Here is a 15,213-nt window from a genome sequence, read left to right as displayed (position 1 = left end):
GTATACATACTTCATTTCCATAAACAGAGAGAATTTACTATGTGAAAAAGCATTCCATGTGGCAAAAATCTGGTGTTTGGAAATACAAACCTTGGAAATGTGGGGTTCCAGTTTGTGGCCTCCTATATTGCAAACAGCAACATGGGCTTGTGCTGAAAAAAACCCCCACATCAAGCATCAATAGGTAGCAGCACAATGGCCCCATAGGTGTTATACAGACTACCAAGTAAGTAAGAGTAGACTATACTTAAGCTAGGAATGAATTTGAAGTCAGGAAAAGGCAAATACTACACGTGTTGGAGAAGGAAAGCTGGAAATAAAAAAGCTTCTTTTTCTCAAGATCTCAGTAGCGTTGTTTGAGCTGTCTGGGAAAGGCTGCTCATCCCTGCCGGCCGTGCCGAGTGTCGCTGCTGTCCCTGGATGCAGCAGCAGCTCTGTGCACTGGGCGGCGCTGCACAGTGAAACGATCGTTCTCTGGAAAATAAAAACACACCAGTAGTGATAGAGTCCCTTTGACATAAAAATAAATCTATAAATCATGCAAGTTAACTTTCAGGAAAATATAATAAGAGGCAAAACGAATGGTTAATTGTATTTGGGTATAGCTACATCACTTAAAAGCTTCTCAAGGCAAAAAAGATGGAATCTGAAAAACATCTGAAAAACATCCAAGGGAATAGCACATGAATTATTCTCCTAGTCAGGAAACTGAAATGTCTGAACATAAACAAACAGCAGCACCACCCCCCGCTGGAGATCTAATTATTCTGATTATACAGAAGATCAAAGCTTTGTTCATTCTGTTTAAAAACATCCCTTTGCATTCTTAGAATATTCACTGGTAACATCCCAGTCAAATTCAAGTAGCTGCAACTAAACTCCAGAATTACAATTCAAAGTTGTTTGGCCTACCCTAAAATGTGCATTCATTCTTTTCTGGGCCACTCATGTTCAGTATATCCATTTGTCTGGAAGTTTCAGCTTCTAGCTCCCTACTTTTTCTATTCTGCAACTCACTTTGAAATAAACAGCTGCCACCTGCCACTGTTCACCTCACCTTCAATTAGCTATCATCAAGATTCTTAGCACTGAACTTCAAAATACTGTATCAAGAATGAAGGCATGAGAATGAATGAAGCCTTACTTAAATATGTAAATTATGTTATAATGGTCTCTACTTTTGAGAGCCTTGCAAAGAGGCCAGGCAGACAAGACAAAGAATAAACGATAAGTAGGGTGTCTAAATAATCCCACAAGATCTGTGGTAACACAGAGAATCAGTGAAACAAGTGTGTCAGCATTGTCATTAAAATTAATTTCTAAATCATGCAAATCACATATGCACTGGGAAAAACTGGGTGTCACCTGTCCTCTTTCATTTTCAAATGGAAGATGCAAGAATGGCTGTTGCTCACTCTCTGCTGGGAACAAGCCCTCCAGAGTTATACATCAGTAAAAGCTTCTTTCTCATTTCCATATTATTCTCCTCATTTATGCTATATAAGTAATAGCTGTTTTTCTTACAAAAATACATGTTTTACCTTGAGAAGTGTTCTACTATTCTTTCTTTGCAATTGAACTGGTCAAATACTTCACAGACTTCATAGATGAATAACTGACTGAATTGGTTAACTTTTGGTACACACCTTTTTTTCTCCTTGAAAACAGACCTACTGCAGCAATTCTGGGATCAGAGAGGCCATAATCATAGTGAAAACAACCTCATATACATCATTACTTTCAGTCTGAAGTTACATATGCAAGTTATGTGTTTTATGCAAAAAGACAAATTTATGAGTGGAGAATATTGAGGACCAAACTGAAAGTCATAGGTTGCATTTAATCAAAGGTGACAAATATGTGTTTTCAAGGTGGAAATTTAAGTTTCATAACCAAAATCAGAGTGCAAGACTGATAGCTGCTGAGCTTGCTGCTGTGATGTAGTCAGTGCCCTGGCAGGCTAAATTCACACTTGAAATACACACAAAGACTTCTGACTACAGAATCACAGACTGGCTGGAGTTGGAAGAGACTGCTGAAGGGCATCTGGTCCAACACCCCTGTTCAAGCAAGACCACCTTGAGTTTATTGCCCAGGACCATGCTGGGATGCCAAGTCCAACAGCAAGTGCATGTTTCCAGTTATATTTTTCATAGAAAAACTGTGTGACAAGTATATGAATGAACATAAATTTTTAGATCACTCACTACCAGTCCCATTTAATTAAGTAATTCCACTCAGTTCACTGAATCGCATGCTTCAGTTCAAAAACTTTGTAAATCACATGCCACAAACTGGTTTGTGTGATAACTTCTCTCAACAGACTAAACAGATATTTAATAATAATATTACTCCAATAAAGAATGGGCATATAAAAGAAAATCCATTATTCTATGCCTAAGAAAATCTACATTTTAAATGACATGTGGTCATCACCAATAGTTTGCCTCTCAAATATGCATTAATTTACATTAAGGTAACTAGCACAGAAAAAAATACATTATATTTTAAATTTGCTACTGGTAATGCTTTCCTGATATCCAGATCCCCCTGAGAGTAAAGGCTATGGACCTTTCACCCCTTGGACTAGCAGTCTTGCCTCAATGGCTTCAATCACTACAGAGCTGACATTCACCTGCATTTCGCTACTGACCCTGTGAAGACCAGCAGCAGCAGCAGTTTAAAAATGTTGACAACCAGAGCTGCCTGCTGCCAATCTCTCCTCCTGGAGAGTTAACACATCTCATTTCACCTTGGAAACAATAATATGTGTGCTCACAGCCAGCTGAATGGAGGGGTCAGCAGCGTCTGAAGCAGCCCTCACACATCTGCTTGCAATCATCTGCTCATACTGTTAATTGGTATGAGGTATGTTATTCCCTCTGAAGGACTTACGGCAGGTTTTGTATACCCCAGGCCAGATGTAGAAAAGGACAAAATCAAAAGAAAATAACTAACAGTTATTTTTTAAAGATGTAATTTCTTTTAGAAGTATCCATATTTATCCTTCTACAGACAGTGAGTAAAGATCACAGCATCAGTCAGCTCTGAATGCTTGGCATTCTCTCCTTCTTACAGAACAGGGAGCCAAGTGTGGACGAGCAGGTGCCTGTACCATAAACAGCTGTGCAGCAATGCACTGCTGACATGACTGCAGTTCTACCAGCTGGCCAAACACAAACCCACAGGAAAGCCTTATCCACAGGTTTGCAAAGGAAAGAGCTTCAAATACAGGGTAATAAAACCAGCAAATAATTGGTTATCTGTGGCAAATTTCCTGGAAGAAAGTGCAAAACGAGGAAGTTCAACAGGTGGAAGCAGAAACTGAAGGAATACAACCAGTAGTGACACTACTGCCCTGCACAGCCAATGTATGCCCTGTACATATTAATGCATATGTATACATACATACAAAACCAGAAGTTTATAAAACATCAGAACAGCCCCTTAAGTCAACAGAACTGTGAAAGTCACAACAGCAGTAAGCAGTAGGTCTTCCACAGTTCTCACAACACACACATTAGAACACCTTAACATCTCTATATTACAATGCTCAGCTCATAGAGTTAGTAGTAATTGCAAGTCACACTTGCAAATAAAGTATTTAAAACATGTCAGTAAGCTGATTTCCAATGTGCCTGAGAACCAGACAGGCTCAGTGTGATGGTGAAAATGAGATGTGGCGAAAACTATTGTCTCTAATTTACCAAAAATGTCTCTGACATAGCCAGGAAAAGACTTTTAATCTCAGAATTTCAATTTCTGATATCAAACACTGATGCAAAGCACAATGGTAGTCTGTAAAATGGTTTTTATGTATTACAGAGCCTGTTGGCTCACTCTCTCAAAAATAAGACCATTATACCAGTATATTATCAGTGTAGGAGAACAATGCTTGCCAAACATAGTGTTGCAAAAGCAATTATAAGCCAGTAAAACATGACAATTAAAACAAGCAGTGGTAAGTTGCTTACTTAGTAAGTAAGGAAAACTGCCACTTAGTTTGGAAAACTTAGTAAGGAAAACTGCCACTTAAAACAGCAGAAAAGAATATTTGAAGAGGAAAAATAGAATATTAATGAGAATTCTAACTCAAATGAAAGAAATCACTAATTATTATACAAGTAATCTTCTAAGTTTAGTGTTCACCAGAAAGTTAATCATGAAAAAACCCCAGCAGTCACTGGGAAGTATAAAGAAGGTCACAGCACAGTCCATACTGCCAAACCAATTTCTCAGTCTCAAGGAAGCTGAGAGAGTTTTCCAAGTACTTCCTGTAAATAGCACACTCCTTCCCTATCACAGAAATTTAAAGGTCAGTGGTGTCCCCCAGTTTAATCTCCATAAGTTTCCATAAAGTAGTTCTGGCTGACTTATTTTCTAAATTTCTTGCCATTACTGGGTGCTCTCTTTGCATTCCTGAGGGCTGAACTGCTTAGCAGCAGCAGAAGTGCAGCTTCAGAACAATACATGCTTCTCTCCCAAACCTAATCTAAAGGATCTGATGGGGAAAGAAAAAAGGGTTTGTATAAGTTGATATTTGTGATAATGAGTTCTTATATTACTGCAGGTTTTTAAGAAGTTCAGATTTGTTCGCTGTGAAATGGGTCATGGCCAGCAAGCACATTTCATAGAATCAAATACAAACCTGCAATTGGTAATTCTCACTGTCCTGTGCTTCTTTAGGACCAGTGGTCCCTCAGTGAAAGGTTGATCACTCATGGTCAATCCATCAGCATCCATATTCGCCAAACATGGATGACAGCTGGAAAATTAAAGACATCTGTGTTTTAAGAAGAATTTGGCTTTCTCTCTACATTTGCATCATACTTGACCCTGCAGTAAAACTACAGCAGCAAAGCCCACTTTGCAAACATGGAACACGGGATCACTGTAGGCTCAGCCACATGAGAAAACAAAGGTTAAGGAGATGCATTTCTCTTCAAATACACCTAGCTCCAGAATTAGCAAAGGCAACACAGGAAGTGCTTGGCTGAGTGCATCAATTTAAAAAGGAATATCTTTAAAGTTCATTCTAGTGCTAATAAGTGTTTTTCAGCTAATGCTGGAATCATCACTAAATCTGGGAGAGAATGTCCTAGGTGAACTTCATCAGCCCAGTAATGTTCCAACCATTCTATAATTCAGTGTTAAATGGCAGTAATTTTTTTTTTTTTTTGCAGTGAAGTCTTTGGAATTTATGAACCCTCAAACTGTTTGTTGGGAACATTGGGAAATGACAGATTACTGTTACCTCTTATCTTAGATTCTAAGTTCTCTGGGAGAGGTATTGCCCCTTTATTGTGTGTCTGCAGCTGAAATTGGCAGAACAGAGGCCTGCTTCCTGCCTGGCCCTCATCTCTGACCACTGGGTCAGTCAAGGGAAAATTTGCCATTGGCTTCAATGGGCAATAAATGAGACTCCTCAGTGATATAGACTATGATCCTTAGGGAGCAATATCTGAAAAGAGGGTCTCAACAGGTCCTAAGAGTTTATTTCAAGGATAAAAATGACTGAAAGTGTTTCTCTTGTCAATCTGGATGCTAGAAAGATGGAGAAGTCAGCTCAGAAACCATCTGTTTTGCACATGTGTATTGTTGGAAGCACAGAGCCATCAGTCTTCCTTTTCAAGTAGCATGGAAACTCATTTTTTTCAGCAAATGAAATGGCATTACTAAGCCATATTTTTAAACTGTACTTTTCTTGGACATATAAATTAAAATTAATACCATTCTGACTGTACATTTTGTGACCTTAAATGGAGAGAATTCCTTTTCAAGGAAGAGCAGGAATTCATTCTGCCAAGTAGTATTAGAAATGCAATGGAAGGCAAGACACTGGCTTAAAGCCTTCCTGGACAATGGGGTAAATTTGAACTAGCCTAATGTAGTCTCTCAGTTTATCTTCTTTAGGTAAGAGAAGGTGGGCTGGTAAAGAGAAATATTTCCCCATTGATGCCTGTTGTGAGGTAGGTCAAAATAGTGATTAAGTCTGGGTGTTTCCAGCTCATCACACAAATACATCAGATGGCTTCTTACCAAAGACTCTGTGGGCACCATAAATCCAGTCCTGTGAATTACAAACCAGAAGAGACTCCTCCTTCACACCCTCTGCAACAAGGGGAAGCAGCGGGTTCCCTCACCTGACAGACAGCAACATATGCTGGAATTGCCAAACCAACTTGAGAAGGCCTAATTGCCTTTGAATCATCTATAAGATGATATAGGGCTATTTACTTACCTATAGGAATAGCTTTTCTTGGTCGACGACGCCCTGATAGCCGTTGTTTCTGCTTTCAGATGAGGCAGTCCCTAGAGTGGTGTCGGTGCCATGCAACGCCATTTCTCATTTCCGACTGGAGCTCACAAGCACTTGCTAAGGCCGCCAGCCCAGTGCTGCTCAGCACCGCTGCGAGGGGGCCGCAGGGCCCCAGAGGGAGCCGAGATGGCCTTGGCAGCCCCGATGTGTCCTGTGGGCCACCGCGGTCCCGCTGCCTCAGATGGCACCAGCCGCTCCTGGCCTCCAGTGCGGCTCCGGCCCCGTGCTCGGTTTAACAGATAATAACAGTGTTGGAATAAATCAAACTCATCACTCCTAGTGCTTATCCCCCCCTCGAAAAGGAAAGAACAGCCGAGGAGCTTGGGAACAACTTTGTGAGCTGGCTCCGCACTGTGTCAACCTGCGAGCCCGGATGGAGACGAAGCAGAGAAAGTGGTTGGGGGTGAGGGGTGAGTTTGTACTTCGAACAAACCACAACAGGGCGGGAAACGACATCGGCCCTCAAACCTTCCCATTTATCCGAGGCCTGACACACGGCCCTCCGACAGTTCTCCACAGCAGCCACTGCGTGGCAGGAGAGCTCAAGAGGATGGTTTATATTGTGCAGCGCAGAGCGCGGCGGCCGGCGTGGGACGGCGCCATCTTGTCTCCCTGCGGGCGCGGTGTGGGCACCCGCGGGTCGGGCACCTGCGGGGAGAGAGGCACGGCCCGGGGCCCGGTGTGCCGCTGGCTGCTGGTGGTTAACATTAGCGGGCGGCAGGGCCCGGGAGCAGGCAGCTCGTAGGGGACGGGCAGAGGCAGAGGCTGGCACTGCGCGGGGCGGTGGCCCCGCGTCGCTGCCCGCCCTGGTGGCGGGGCAGCCGCGGCCGGGGCAGCTCCGCAGTGGCGGCCGCGGGAGGCGGCTGCGGGCCCGGTGCTGAGCAGGAGCTGCCGGGATGCACGGCTGAATATAAAATTAATCCCCTCATCGGAAGAAAATGAATAAAACTCCAGGGAGTTCCTCTTTGGCACGGGGAGAAAAATTAAATGGCTTTCCCCTTCTTAGAATCCAGCAGATTGGGGAGCTGTATTCGTAGCAAGTAATAGATCTCCTTAAAAACATGCTCACAGAACATAGTAATTATTAAAGTAATTTGCCACTTAATAAGAAATGCTTTCTGGATGCCTGAAAACAATATGGAAAAGGACTGTGCATGTTGTTGCTGCAAAACTGGGAAAAACTACAGTTGTGAAGCAACATTTCCATTTAAAAGTTGATTTTTTCAGGTGATGCATAAAAAGAAATAAAAATAAACTCTTTTGTTTTGGGTTGACTGAAATGTTTTCCGTTCTACCCAAACCAGAACTATTTTCCATTTGTTTAGTTTGGCCACTGAAATGAGAAGCTGGTATGTCATTATCCCCACACAACAGCAGGAAAGACATCTGAAGGACAGACAGGGTTTTAATTAGCTGCACTTCAGTGTTTAAGATTGATGCTGAAAGGTATTACAGTTACAATATGTATGTCCTGGCTAGGCATTAAGTAAAAAATGCTCTTTTTTTCATGTTAATTTTGAATTAGATGCTAAAAGCTTCAGGAGTGAGTCAGTGACTCTTTGAATTAATGACATACATATAGAGGAAAGATGGCACCGGCTCAGTGTGCTTGTAGACAACAGATGTAAACATAGAGTTGGGTAATGAAACATAAAAGAGAAATATGATTGTTTATGATGTAGTGTAATAAGCTGCAGTCTCAGCCATTTGCTTAAGTATTGACATACTAAAAGACAAAACCATACCAAAACAACCCAAACCTACATCACTTACAAGAAGTCATTGTGCCAAAACACACTTGAGGCAATACCAGACTGTGTTTAGACAACGGTGTTGAACATTACCATGGGAACAATTGATGTTGAAATCCAAGACTACAAAAAAAGCAAAAGCACAAAAACCCATATGGATTTGCAAAAGTTTCAAGAAACATGATCCAAATTTGAAGCAATTGTTTTTTTATATAAACCCGTGGAAATTTTAAAAATTAAGGAATTAAAATACAATTATTCACTCCTTATTTGCTTGTGTGGAAAATGTTTAGGAATTCTGTAATGGATCTGTGCCTTATACCTCGTTGGAGAGAAGCTATATCTTGCAAACCAGTGCAACATTTCAATGGCCAAAATGTTTGTTTCCCCCTGTTTCTCCTGACAGAGAACTACCAGAACTATGATACTACTTCTGAAAGGCAATATGCAGATAACCTGGCTTTTGTAAAACACGTTGAATGTACGTCCATGAACGTGGGCAGTAATCTCAGGGGGGCTGTTTCCTAAAAACTTTGACTGAGCTGGCCTACATAAGACTCTTAAGTCCCTCACTTCTACAAGCAACACCTTTGCACTTTGTACAGGCTAAACAGGTTTGCAACTCAACAGGAAAGAACTGTGAGAAAGTTTAATGTTGATCAACTGAAGACACTGTTGCTGCAAGAAATTACTATGACAAGACCGATCCTACTTCTTGGACACCTGATTCCCTGGCTAAACTTGAAGTGTACATGGAATGAGGAAGCAAAATCCATGTCAGAAATGGCCAAATGGAACAAACAGAAGATCCTAGAATAAGAAAAAAAAATCAAATTTACTGAATTCACAAGGAACTATTCATTCATTATACATAGGCCTCTTAAATTGGTACTCTTATGAGACTGGTTTTCATTGCTCACTGCAAAGTGAAAAGCAGAGGAGCACTTAATAAACTGGCATCAGTCTGTATCTAATTTCCACTTGTCTATTCAGTTACAGGCTGATTTTGAAACTGTAGAATTTGACAGTGAATCTAGATTTTTCCAGGTACCCTGCCTTTCCAAGCTTATGTGGCAGTTTGTCAGCCTAAAGCATGATACCAGCTTGGTATACTTTTGTCAAGAAGTTGAAGGGGAAACTGTTCATTCCATCATATCTGGATGTCCAAATGTCTCCACTATTGGCTGGTAAAGCTTTGATTTGGGGACACAGAAGAAAAAGCCCTTCAGTGCTCTTATGGTCCCATGCCAAAAAATATGCAAGAATGACGATTACATGGAGAATTGTTTCTTTCCCAAGAGGCTGGAACCCCCCATATGTAATTTCTTTGGCATATCCCTTCAGAATCAGCATTTATATTGTGACCTCATTCACCTCAGGGTGTTACAAAATGTATCTTAGTGTTATTACAGTAATTATTTATTTATTATATATTGGATCATATTATGCTTTATTATCTTATAGTTATTATATTATATTTACTGTATTTATTATTGTATATCTATTATATTTAGTATATCTTTATTTTATTATATTATCTTAGTGTTATCATACTTAATAAAGTGATAAGATTGATGAAAAGCTTGGTTAGGGTTTGGCTCTTTCATTTGCCAAATGATCCAGGACTTGCTATCCGGGGACATAGGTTTGCATCCAACAGCAAAGGTGGGCTGATTTCTGCTGGACTTGGAATCCTGTACCCCTTTGGAGAAGGGATGCCTGGTTTTCTAGTCCCATCATCTCCTGCCTTGCCTCTGTTTCATCTTCAGAATCTGTCTTTGCCAGCTGCTCTGTGTGAGCAGAACCTGGAAATTTCTGGCTCCAGGCACTACTGGTGGCCCCTTTGTATGTTTTTCTGATGAGCGCAAGTTTGCATTTTAAACAGGATGATTGACTTAGTCATAAACCTCCCACGTCAGCGTGTTGATAGAACCTTAATCCTTTTCCATGTTTACAGGTCAAGGCAGTACATCACCAGGCATATTCCAAGCCATACCATGTGCTCAGTCTTCATACCACTCTATATATGACTTACCTGAGCACTTTTCTGGGAGCATTTCTTTGCAGACTCATATCTATAAGAAAAAGAACTGAGGATAGACCTATACTAGCCCTGTTATTTCAAAGATATGTGTGGTTTATCTCTTTTGGGAGCTGTGTAGATACCCATAATTACCACAGAGAAATAGTCTCACTGCAGTGACCTATTTCACTGCCTAGGTAAAAGGCACTGATGGTTCAAGTGGAAACTGCATGTGTTCTGGTGATGTCACAAAAAGAAGAAAGTCACAAGGAACCTCAGAAACCTTAAGGATTTCTGTCACCTCTGCACCTCATTTGACCTCCAAGCAAAATGTTTCATACAGACAGGCCCAAGTCTTCATCTGGGTCAGCAGGTTTTCAGGAGCCTTGCAGCACCCAGTGTAGGACCTGGTGATTCCCCTACATTTGCACTGTGAAATGTAAATTCCACTATTTCAGAACTTTTGATATTTCAGAACATTACAAGAGCAGTAAACCCAGGGCCATTGAGGTAAAGATTCCATTTGTCTCAAGTGCAAAGGATCTTGAGGTTAACATCTCTGTTAAGTATCCAAACACCAGCATGTACATGTAAAATAAATGAAAAACTAAAATTGTTGGAGAGATGGGCAAGAACCATAATTTCTTTTCCTCTATACAGTACTCAATGCCTAAACATACAGCAAAAGTTAATATTTTAGAAAGCAATTAAGCATTGACTAGGCATGGGAAATCTTCCTCAAACAGATGTCGTGTTACAAATTACAGCATTTATCAGCCTACTGATGATACCATTTATTGTAAGTCTGCTCTTTCAAAGTGAAACCATATGTTGAATGGAAAAGAGTGGAAGCCTAAGGTAAGATAAGACTGTTTATTAGGCTGTACTGATGGATGAACTTTCTTTACAATATAGTTTAGGGTTATATAAATTCTAATTGATATATGCAAACAAATGTGCAGACACCAGGTATAACATGATTTAAGTTAGCTGTCAGATGACACTTCTGGAAGATAGTGGGACCAGTACTACTGGTGCCAAACTCCCACAATATCAAAACCTTGTGCTGTTCCCATGTTCCAGTGTGTGAATAATGCTAGTTTCAAAGCAGCAAGAAGAAAGACAAGTTGATAGTAATTTTTAGACCATTGCTCTTGGAAATTTTATGTTGCAGGAAAAGGTGTAGAATCTTGGAATACAAGAGGAAGCCACATTTCCAGCTATTCCCTAAGAGTTCCAAAAGCTAGAGTCTAGAAAACGTCACCCTGCTGGTTCCTTGGAGCTGTACCCGAGGTTTCAGGTTTGGCTTGTGACTGTGTCTGTCAGTCTCCTGTCATGTCGATTGCCTGCAGTGCTTCCTTGGAGCTGCAATCTCCTTACAGAGAGCAAATCCTAACATTTGAGCTACAGCTCCCATAGGAAGATATGGGAGTATTACCAAAGTGAGGCTTTTCAGTTGTTGACTAAGAGACTACTTCTGAGTATTTAATTAGTTAATTTAAAAGAAAACAAGATTTTCCCCAGAAATCAGTCTTTTTGTTTAAAAATGTGTATCTAATTTTCCGCAAAAGCTGTTTCAACCAATGCTTGGAATTAGTCACTGACAAAACTACTTGAAAATGGATTTCATAATGTAGAGTAAAATCCAGACAATTTTTTCCAGATGACTTTAGAGTGATGTCGTTATTACTCCTAAACTAAAAATGATAAAACAAGAAAACCTGTAATTAAGGTTAAAGAAAAAGTAGCATATTAAAGATATAAAAAATACATCATTTGAGCATGAAAATTACTTCAATCTCTGCTTTCTCATGCTTTAATTTGATAGCTATGAAAAAAAGGTTTATTTGGTTTGATTTACTCCCTAACATTTTAAAGCAGCCAGAGCACACTGAATAATTAAACAGTCTTCAGAAATAGTAGCACAAGTGTCTAGACAAGCTCAGCTCTACTGCTCGTGTGTCAGCTGCCTGCTACCTTTTGGGCCTCTCTGTTCTTCTGGGGGCCTTCATCTGCACACAACTATCTTGTGGTCCTTCTGCCAGTTTCTCCTACAGTTCCTTCTGCAGGTTCCTCTGTAGATACACACAAACCAGATGCATGAACTCACACAGAGAAGTCCACATCATTTTTCTACTACCCCATAGTTATTTGGTCATGGCTTGTTCTTAAGTCTTCTGCTTCTTTCTTATTCCATCTTTGTGGAATATTCCTGAGGCAATGAATAGTCTAACAAGAAAATAAATAAAATTGATGATGATTCTGTCATTTATTATTCACAGACATACTCTCCTTAGAAAAAGAACAGCATTAGAAATCACTTCTCAAAAGCAACTCCATTGGTTTCTAAGGGTGTAAGACTTTACCTTGAGACCTAAATTTTTACAAAAAATTAGCAGCTAAATAATAACATTTTGAGCTCAATTTAAGCTAAATTAGCTTAATTAGAGATAAATACTACTAATAATAATATTTTGTTTTGTCTGTTCCACAAGAAAACATCTTATTAAGAGAACATGACAATAAGTACTCAATTAAGTCACTTAATTCTGTTCCATTTTTCATGCAGAGCTTTGCATACAAATCTTGGAACCATTTGTGGCCATTGGTTTTTAATTTAAATTAACACTCATTCCAAGGAAGAAGGTCTAAGTAATTAGAAAATAAGCTAATTCATCTGCATATTCATTTTCATCTGTAAAAATATCTCTTAATGATTTCTGTTGTGATGTTTTTATTGCTGTAATACAAGGTGTGCCTTTGAAAAGCTTTCTGTGCCCAGAGGAATACTCACAAAATCAGCTGAGCAGAGGTTGTATCACAGGTGTTATAAGAGCACCTAGCAACACTGCATAATAAATGGAAATGGGAAATTGATAACCACATTAAACAGCTTTGGAAATTAATTTGACACTTACTAAGGCCAAGTATGGTTATCATAGTTGGCCTTCATCCAGAGCATACATTTATAGTAGTTAGGTATTTGGTATGAGCTAAAATTTGGTTATGAACATGAACAAAAAGTTTTACTTAAGCTAGAAACTAAAGTCAAAGGATTTTATAGCAGAATTCTTGCTGAAATTGATTTAAAAAAATTCTATGCTACTTTCTGTCTCTGAGAATATCTGGGGTTGTGCATGAGGCAGGTACTCAAATGATGTCACAGCTAATGCTTAGCATCATTTTCTCATAGACCAAATCCTTTCACACCCTTTTTAAACAAAAAGTTGGCATTAGACCACACGATATTACAAAAGGAGTCAAGACTATATGCCATTCACACAGTGGCATGTTGCCAACAGGAAGCTCTGTAGAAAAAAAAAAGAAATGGTTTCAATGCATAAATGAAGTGTAATAAAATATCATAATCAGAAAATCAACATGAGACGTGGTAGGCACGGTCCTGTTATACCTGAACTTGTTTGGGAATCAGCAAAGCTGCTTGTGCGTCAAACTCTTAACAAATATGACTGGAAATTCAGGATGTGCTTGTTCAATTAAATTCAATTTCATCTGGATTATGATACAGACTATACTATAAATGTGGATAGTGTATTTCAGTCCAAATGCAAATAAATGCAAATGCAAATAAATTAATTTTAAAAGTCTCTGGTGGTGCTGCTCGGGTTTCCAACTGTGCATTACAGGTATGTAAGCAAAAGGTACCTACTTAAACTTTTCCCTATGCACGTGTCCCATTAATAGAGAATGTGGGAGTTTTTAAATTACCTTTTACTTGTTACCAAGTCAAAACATATTCAAGTTCAAAGCTGCCAACAATTCACCAAGTTAAGGCAAATTCAGCTTAGAACCAAGAACAGACTATATTTTCTTGCTGCCAGTGTTCTGTTCCAAATTATTAGCATAGGTGTTCTCTCTGATGAAATCCTTGCCATCCCCATGGACAGAAACATTGTATTCCAGATTCTAAGTGAAAAAGAAACTGATGGTACCATGGGATGGCACATACAAAGAAAAAAACCACTCAAATTTAAAGCATTTTTATGGATTTCTATTTAGTCCCATTTGTTTCAGGAGAAGTAACTGGGACAAATTCCATGCTGGCCATATACCATCGTGATTTTATTGCATCTTGTTTCATTTAAAGTCACTGTTAGTAGCTACACCGATGAAAGTGGGCTTGGGCAGTGAAAATCATTATAAGAGCTTCCAAAATGAGATCAAGAAACAACATTTACAGCACTTTTTCAATAGTACTTTATAAACTCATATTTCTGGCTGATGGCCTGACAAGGAACCCCGTGTGTACTTGACACACCCCTTGCAATGAAAGGTGCCCAAGGAAGGTGTGATGAGGCCCCTGACTGAGGCAGTCAATGAACCTTTGTTTTAGCTTTTTGTTCATACCTGATGCAATGGAAAGCTTTTACAGAGCAATGTTTGTGGAACAGAACAGAGTAGGGAATTAGTGGATTAAACAAAAGTGGAAGAGCTGTGTTTGCTGAAAGTTGTGCTTTATGGTAATACTACCATTATATTTACCATGTGGACCATTACTGTATCAGAAATAAATATCTACCCAGTGGGTGACTTGCATAAGGCTATTTCCTCATCAGTGGTGACACGAGTGCATCATACTCCCTTTGCAAAATTAACTTTTTGATCAGTCTTATTTCCGAATACTGCCAAACTGCCATGAAAGGATTAAAAGGCCAGTCAAGAAAAAAAAAATAAAAAAAAAAATTATATATATATATATATATATATATATAAAAGAGATATAATTTTAATGTCACTAAAACTTCCCATATATAATTTTTGAGCTGCTGGTAAGAACTGCTTTTAAAATACTCTTCTGCAGGACAGCAGAATAAAAAAGTAAAGAAAACCACCTTCTCATTCATGTTCAGTACTAATCAAACTTTTAAGATACTCAGGTAGTATCTCAGAACATTCTTTTTGCTTCAGTACTTTATAGAGATGGTAAAATATTGGTGGGGCATTTAAAAAATCAAAGCAGATATTTTCTAGCTGAAACTTCCTGGTAATCTGTGATGACATGAGTATTCAGTTCATCCCTAGTGACATGGAGAACAGTCAGTCTTTGTCTTCTTTTTCCACAAATATGTGTATATTAGAATATTAGAATTTTATCTCAG

General features: G+C 39.3%; 1 long non-coding RNA gene across 1 annotated transcript; it reads right to left on the bottom strand.

Moving 5' to 3' along the window:
* Window positions 1–277: 277 nt before the first annotated feature.
* On the bottom strand, window positions 278–6,430 carry LOC135302734 (uncharacterized). Its single transcript, XR_010364286.1, has 3 exons — window positions 6,242–6,430; window positions 4,649–4,765; window positions 278–474 (listed from the first exon to the last, which is right to left on the bottom strand). It is a non-coding gene; the product is annotated as an uncharacterized LOC135302734 (long non-coding RNA).
* Between the last annotated feature and the right edge of the window lie 8,783 nt (window positions 6,431–15,213).

This window comes from Passer domesticus, chromosome 6, assembly GCF_036417665.1.
Source record: "Passer domesticus isolate bPasDom1 chromosome 6, bPasDom1.hap1, whole genome shotgun sequence".
Taxonomy (NCBI): domain Eukaryota; kingdom Metazoa; phylum Chordata; class Aves; order Passeriformes; family Passeridae; genus Passer; species Passer domesticus.
This window is presented reverse-complemented; position numbering and strand designations above follow the sequence as displayed.